Source organism: Adiantum capillus-veneris, chromosome 24 (genome assembly GCF_014529385.1).
Source record: "Adiantum capillus-veneris isolate H3 chromosome 24, ASM1452938v2, whole genome shotgun sequence".
In the NCBI taxonomy this organism is placed as follows: domain Eukaryota; kingdom Viridiplantae; phylum Streptophyta; class Polypodiopsida; order Polypodiales; family Pteridaceae; genus Adiantum; species Adiantum capillus-veneris.
In genome coordinates, this window is record NC_140954.1 from 82,854,237 (window position 1) to 82,860,910 (window position 6,674).

Here is a 6,674-nt window from a genome sequence, read left to right on the forward strand (position 1 = left end):
TATTTTATCGAACAACATGTTAGTCGAATATTTGGGGCCTAAAAACATGTTAATGTGTACAAATTTAAAAATTAGAATATATTATTAATTGTGAGATTATCCTCTTCAAGAAAATGGTAAAGAGCACACTAGCTTTTCAAAAAACGTTTTTTTTAAAGCCAATATCTCGAATAACATATTTGTATCATTAATTCTCTATCTTAAAACATATCACAAAATGAATATTAGAAGTTATAATTTCAAATCTAGAGTTCATTTATTTTTACTCTTTCTTTAAGAAGGCACATTAAGAATTTGAATTTAGACCTCAGAGGACTGGTTAAGAACAATACATAACATCTTGTAATAAGTAAAGCCGAGGAGTAGGAGTGGTTTCTTTACCAAGCAGATGACTTGTAATCCTTTAACCCTCAAGGCTCGGTCTGAGCTCGAAGAATGGTGTATTTTTTTGTTCTTAATACTATCCACTCACAATTGTGAGTTTTGCAAAAAAATAAAAAATAAAAAAATTGAACTTAACCTCTCTTTAGGTGTAGATTTTCCACCCTTTTTTTAAATCCATGTTAATGTAGAGCTCTTAACTTATTCCCTTGATTATCTAATGCGTAATCTATCCCTCAATAACACTTTTTTGATAAATAGTATTCAAATACATAGGCTCACAGATGGAACCCCTTGCTTATATGCTTTTCTCATCTGCTGGACACTCAAAAGACATAAAAGACATCTCATTCTACTGACAATAACAAAATATAATTGATCTTATTGCTAGCCAAGATCTTTGCATAAAGTGTGGCATGAATTATTGATGCTTGATATATTTATTGTTTTTTTTTCAAAACTCACAATGGTGAGTTGATTATATTAATCATATCATAATATTGCAGAACCGACCTCCAACTTGGATCAAGCCTTGAGGTGCATAAGTTTACGAGTTGGACGTCTCTCAGTGAGGCCTACCACAAGAGTAGAGGTACAATTAATGGCTCCTAATAACTTGCATATAGTTTATTATTTCCTTGGAATCCCGTCCTTTGCTCCTAATGACTTTGCCTATATATCAATGACCTGTAAAAGGCGTAGAGGGACTCGATCACAACCCCCCCAAAAGATCTAACCCAACGCTCCCGTAACCATGCGGCTCGATGCACGTCGCTGACCACAGAGAGGATTTGGCTATTGAAATATAAAGAAGTTGGACTCTTGTTGCTGCCTCTTGCTTTGTCCACGTCCCCGCCTTTGACTGTTGCTTCGTCTCCGTCCTCGCCTCCACCTCTGGTTTCTTCCTTGCGTTTGTCCCCTGCTTCGTCCTCCCTCCTCTTCACTTTTTTCTGGTTTTAGCGCTGACACACACTACAAGAGGTTCCGTGCACTTGTGACGGTTGCAGCGACGAAAATACATGGGGATATTTTTCCTCCCGGCGTCGCTATAAGCGTCGCAAAGAGAACGTCGCTATATTCGTTGCTACAAGCGTCGCTATACACATCATAGTCAAAATCACTTGATTGTTAAGCTTTGACCAAAATGTAACAGTTACAACACAACTGTCATTATTGAGAAAATATATCGTTGACCAATAGTTACAAAATTGACGTACGTCATCTCATTATACATGCTATGAGAAAAGAAAACTAGTGCTATCTAGCTACGACTAGATTGACGTCGTCTAATCCGATGCCTCATCGTGTCCAAGCAGCGTATCTGTCAAATTCTGCAAAAAAAAACAATAAGACTTTTTGTAAGTATCAACATATAATTACAAAACAATCTATTTTTTAGCTTATTATTAAAATACAACAAATATAAGAGAGTAAAGTTAAATACTAACAAAGCCGGAGCGAGAACTGAGAATGTCCATAAGGGAGTTTAAAAGCCCTTTCTGTCTGCATACTCGTGCTCGTACAATGGGGTCATGTCCTGTCTCATTGACCACTGTTTAAAACATACAAAGAATACGTTATGTTACAATTTAAAAGTATAATTATCCATAACTACCAAACCTAAAGGACAATGCAAAAACACTTACAAAGTCGGTCTCAAATGATGCCCATCCGCCGCTTCCCAAGTGGTGCGAGCTCCTTGCCTCTACTCGCGCTTTGGCTACCTCCTTTTGTTGCTCCCACTTGTCAGGATTCTCGCACGTTGCTCGCTTTGCATTCTTCCAATTTTCTTTGGCTAGCCAATCTGGCAGTTCCACCCATGCTTTATTGCTTTTTGCACTTCAAAATGCTTGTGCTTGCAGTATTCGCGGATACGCACCTTCATCAGGTCTTCATTGAAGTGCTGAAGGGGGCTTTTCACAAGCCAAGCTCCCATACCCCTCTTCTCTCGTCCCCACCCCATGAAAACCCCCTCTTAGGGAGGGAGTGATAAAAGGCATTGGAAAAAGTAAGAAAAAATAAAGTATGATTATGTAAATATATAAGAAAGGTAAAATAGGCCACCTCATGCCTGCGGGGTAGCCCATCCCCACCTTGCCTCCTTTTTCTTCACTGTTGCCCCGCCGTGTGTCCCTTTTCCTCTCCTCCACTCAAAAGGTCAACCCCCTCTCTCTTCCCCTTGTCCTTTCTCCTTTCTCTCTCCCCTCAAGCTACCCCACCTCTCATCAATAATGCATTATAACTCACCAATAATGCACCCTAACTCACATGCAACTTACCCTATCTTCCAAAATAGTATACCCCACCCCCTCTTTCTCTCTCCTATCATATCCCATGACCCAAATACCCCCCTCTCTCTCTAAAGGGCGCCATGTCTCTTGTCTTGTAGCTAAATAACCTCCCCCACACTCACACACACTCAATTTCACTGAAAAAGGTGTCCACAGACCCATCTCCACCCGGTGGTTACCTGATTTTTCTTGTGTTCACACACATCTGCACACAGATTCACCTCTGAACACACTCCCCTCTCTCCCCTTTTGTAATTACTTTATTCTCCATGTCACCTCTCACTTTTTTTCATCAACCCATCTCTCTCTCTTAGTCTCTCTCTCATGAGACTGCTGTTCTGGCACATATACACACAGCCAGACAAGTGGGGCCCACAGTCACATGGCCTATGTAGATAATGATTTCTTCATTTCTAAATTCTATAATTCCTCCCCTATATAAAGAGGGGTCACCATCACACTAAAGACACACACAACATCACCAAAGAACACACTATGCATTGTGTGTGCCTAGTGCACACACACACACCCACACCATCACCATCACCGCAATCACCATGCTTGTCTTGAGCATGACCTCTACACCCTTGGCTATGGAAGATGAAGGGCAACTAAATGAAGGATGATGCCCATAACCCTCGTGGGAGTCTTCGCCATCAACTCCCACCTATCCGCTATGTGCTCTACCACTCTCTCCCTTCTCATTCCCCTACCCTATGCTCCCCATTTCATCGCCTTATTCTCTAAATAAATCTTGAGGTTTTGTGAGTATGTTTTCTTGCAATGTTTTGCCCATGTGAGGTGTGCGGAATTGCCACCTAGTCTTGTGTTTGGAGTGAGCTTGTGTATGTGTGAAGGGTGTGTGGATTCGCCATCCTTTTGTGGTGCCTAAGTACTAAGCCGCTATACCCCCTCCCTCACTCTCTCTCTCTCTCTCTCTCTCTCTCTCTCTCTCTCTCACTTGATCTCATTCCCTTTCCTCTTCATCATTGCTCCCAAGCATCCATATCTCTTGGATGAAAACTTTGTTATGGTGGTGTGTTGTTTGCGTCCTAGACGCTGAAGCTAGGTGGTGCCCCCTGTTTGCTTTGCTATGGCAGGCTCGAGGCGCTCCATTTGGTCCCGGTGTTTTAGAGGCCGTCGGGGGTTCGGGGTTCGCTTTGCTCCCGTCATTTGGTGCCCCCACTGAGGATCTTTTCATGAAACCCTTCAGTCTACAAGACTGAAATCCCTAAACTATTGTGAATGGATGAATGGCTAGCAGGATTTGCTAATTGGACGACAAAGAAGAAGAGCTTCAAGCACAACTAGACGAACTCCGCATCTCCATCGAAGCTCGAGTGCCAGGCGTAACGGTAATCGATTTGCAGTGGGAGAGTCAAGCAACACGCCAAACCCAGTGGATATACATAGGCCAAGTGCCAAGAAGAAGAAGGAGAAGGTCGAAACCATGTCCGCAACCTACAACCAACCCACAACAACAAAATGGAAGGAGCTCTACACAATAGAGAATCAACACTATTCTACTTTGAGAATCGGGTAACTCAAGTCATCGAGGTAATTATCACAGTCAGTTTTCAAGTCGCACCTGATGCTGCAGCACAGATAACGGAATCATTGGCTCACACTCTCACTAGAGAAACTAGGGATCTACTGAGTTTGTTTCAGGAAAGAACACCACCCTCTCCCACAAGCTTGGACAGTGACTAAGCACCTCTAAGCTTCACATGAATCAGTACAACCTACCTCAAGACAGATCACACATACCAACACGTGTACGCTCAATCAAGGTAATACTGGATTTGAAAGCTCACTACTAGCACTTCATTGACACCATGCTGGGTGGGGAGCGATTTTTTGAGGTTCTGGCATCAGATCAACCATTTGTCCTACCTTTGGTACAAGGCAATGTACCGTTTGAAGTTTTAATCTATGTCCTAGTATAAGAGGGTATACACGCCTCCTTGTAAAGAAGAAAAAAACTTTTGCAAGTTAAGCAGTGTGTCTTTCTAGCTCTCTCTCAGTAATCATGGCAAGTGTAGCATTTCCAACATTTAAAGAAAAGAAGGGGGAGGATTTGGTAACAGACTTCCTAGATGACTTTGAAGTAGCATGTGTAGTGAGCAACAAAGATACGGATGAATCCCGGGTTAGAATCTTTAAGCATCTCATGAAGCTAGAAGCTAGATCATGGTACAATGCACTTCCACAAGCAACCAAGGATGACTGGGAACCCTTAAAAACCTCTTTTAAGAGGCGCTTTGGGGGAGGTACCACTTCAGAAACGTTATGGGACAAGTTGAGAGACTTGAAGCAGGAGGGTCTTTTAGAATATGCTACCTATGAGTCCAAATTTGTGGATTTGTGGGAACGGTGGGTTGAGTCACTGGCAAGGGGGGAAGCTGCACCCGATTTCCTAAAAAAAGATCGGTTCACACATGGCTTATGGCCGCTTCTCAAGGAGAAGGTGAAAGGTAGATTCCCGGCTACGTACTAGTTAGCCGTTGAGATTGCTCGCAGGACAAGAAGCTGCGAATGAAAGCCAAAGAAATCGAGTCAACAGAAACAGCAACATCACGTCGACCAGCAACAACGACAACCACCATTCCACCACCACCACCGGCTCTTGGGGTAAGAGATGACCAACAAGATATGTTGGCCCATATTACTGACCAACTGCAGAATTTGTCTGTCCACTTAATACAACAAGGGAGGAGTCAAGAAAGAGATCAAGACCCTGGAAGAGCACGACGACAAAACAGGGAGTATCATTGCTACAACTGCGGAGAAGACGGTCACATGTACTACTGTCCCAAACCATGACAAAACTATAATAGAGGAGGTAGGAGGAACCAATTGTCACCCCCTAGAGAAAGAACACCCCCACCCCGAGCACCAACCCCACCAACACAAATTCTACGTCCACCCCAGACACCACTACAAGCATCCATTCCACCTCTTCCACCAGCCCCACCACCTGATTGCCCTGTAAATATCATAAGGCTAGAAGAGAAAGGAAAAGCCGTAGTAGTGGATCCACCCAGAGAAAAGGAGAGGAACAAGGGTAAGAGAAGGTAACCTAGAAGAGGCCATTGAAGCCACGACGCAAATTGGGCAGACTAGCTAGGGGAAAGGCTACACAATCCGATGATGAGAGAAGCATGAGAGGAGAAACTAGCAAGAGGCCACCGCCACGAAATTGGGCATCACCGACTTCCAGCTAGGGGAAAGTTCTAAGCCCTATGATCTAACATTGGATGTGGCAGAGCAAGGACCGAATATTACATGGCCACAATTGCTACATCTTGTACCTAAAGTAAGGCGACAATGGTCTAAAATGGTAAGTACAAGACGCTCCAAAACAAAGGTAGCAGGAGCAATTTCGGGATGCAACATGGATGACATCCTTCCAATTGTCGACGTAAACATAAAAGGAAAGAGGGTTGGAAACACCTACATTGATGGAGGTGCACAAATCTGTGTAATGAGCGAAGCTATGATGCTTCGATTAGGGCTCGAGGTTGACAAGCCTTCTCCATGCAAGGCAAAGATGGCAAACAACGCAAAAGTAAAGTGTGTGGGTGTGGTAAGTGCCGTGAAAATCAAAGCTTTCAACACTGAGGTAGAGGTAGATGTTTTTGTAATGCCTACTAAGAGGGAGGGCTATCCACTAATTTTGGGAAGGCCATGGTTGATGGCCATGAAGGCAAAATAGGACTGGGGTACTGGCCTTCTACGCATGACCGGTAAGAAAGGGGAGACAATCTACTATGACATGAGGATTGGCAAGAAGAAGCAAATGAATCTGGAAACATCGGCAGATGAAACCACTAGCGAATCTTCCAGTTCTGAGGAGGAGACCACATCCACCGATGAAAGTGACAGTTCCATTGATGTGATGGGTATCATTATGAAGGATCCATAAAGGGTAAGCACAACTGGTGATCCATCACCAAAAGGGAAACCCAATGAAGAGGAGAGAAAATCACCTGGCCTAGGAGG